Source organism: Populus euphratica, unplaced genomic scaffold (genome assembly GCF_000495115.2).
Source record: "Populus euphratica unplaced genomic scaffold, PopEup_1.0 scaffold2529.1, whole genome shotgun sequence".
Lineage (NCBI taxonomy): Eukaryota > Viridiplantae > Streptophyta > Magnoliopsida > Malpighiales > Salicaceae > Populus > Populus euphratica.
The window spans coordinates 6,146-7,967 of NW_011502357.1; positions in this window are offsets into that span (position 1 = coordinate 6,146).

Consider the following 1,822-nt stretch of genomic DNA (forward strand, 5'->3'; position numbering starts at 1 on the left):
TGTTTCATATAATTCAAGGTTTTTCACTCAACTTTTTTTTACTACACCTTTTACCTCTGGGTTCGTCTTCTTACGGTTCTTTCAAAATTGAAACTTAATGAACCAAAGTCAATGACTATCATAGCACAATATATATATATATATATATATATATATATAAACAAACAAAACAAAACTACAATTTCATGATTAGCAAAGTGAAACAAAGACTCGAAATAAAGCAGAACCAAAAGTTTATGAAAATACTTACTTGAATTTTAAATAACCCAAATATAACATAAATAAATTGAAAAGGTTGAAACAAATAGTGGTAAATATGTTTTTATAACTTGATGCAAAATATCACTCATTATACAATTTTAAGCACTAGAATTGAAACAATTTTGTAACAACCTTAAATTTGATATGAATTACCCTTGTACCCAAAAAACAACATATCTCAATTTATAAATTGTTTTCTTATTTCTAGGTATTGAAAACCCATGTATGATTAGTTTGCAATAGAATTTAACTTAGAATTGTAACCCTAATCAAAAGATATCAAAAAAGCTTAAATTTATAGTGCGATTTCGCCCTAAAAAACTAATACATCAATTTTAAAGTGAGTTAAAGATGTTTTGATTTAGTTTCACTATTGTTTGTGTTTTCATGACAAAATTGAATAATATCTATTATTTTATGTTTTGACTTTTTATATTACTGATATGTTTAGGGGATAATAACAAAATAAAAAAAATACTTTTCTTGTACTAAGATGCTGAAAACACAAAAAGAATAAGAAGACTGTAAAAGGATGAACCAGCCGGGTCACTGGCGGGTTGGCCTGATCTAGCCCAGCCCGTACGATTGGGCTAGATCCAATAAAAAAAAGGATTAAAAAAGAAGAAATTTTTATTTTGTTTAATATATATTTTGTAGATTTATTTACTAGCGCCCGAATTAGGAATACTGTACTTTCTGGGTTGTTTAATATTTACCAACATCAAAGTTAGAAATATTTGTAGTTGATTATTCAAGGAATATCCTAGGTGGACCATGAAAAAAGTAATACAACAAACTCTTAGTAATTTTTGACAAAATTAGTAATGCAGCATGCCTTAGATAGGATGCTTAAGGGATAATATCATCTTTTCTTTTTCATAATTAGTTTCGTATCATGGAATCTTTGCTGATCAAAGATTCCATGATACGAAACTAATTATGAAAAAGAAAAGATGATATTATCCCTTAAGCATCCTATCTAAGGCATGCTGCATTACTAATTTTGTCAAAAATTACTAAGAGTTTGTTGTATTACTTTTTTCATGGTCCACCTAGGATATTCCTTGAATAATCAACTACAAATATTTCTAACTTTGATGTTGGTAAATATTAAACAACCCAGAAAGTACAGTATTCCTAATTCGGGCGCTAGTAAATAAATCTACAAAATATATATTAAACAAAATAAAAATTTCTTCTTTTTTAATCCTTTTTTTTATTGGATCTAGCCCAATCGTACGGGCTGGGCTAGATCAGGCCAACCCGCCAGTGACCCGGCTGGTTCATCCTTTTACAGTCTTCTTATTCTTTTTGTGTTTTCAGCATCTTAGTACAAGAAAAGTATTTTTTTTATTTTGTTATTATCCCCTAAACATATCAGTAATATAAAAAGTCAAAACATAAAATAATAGATATTATTCAATTTTGTCATGAAAACACAAACAATAGTGAAACTAAATCAAAACATCTTTAACTCACTTTAAAATTGATGTATTAGTTTTTTAGGGCGAAATCGCACTATAAATTTAAGCTTTTTTGATATCTTTTGATTAGGGTTACC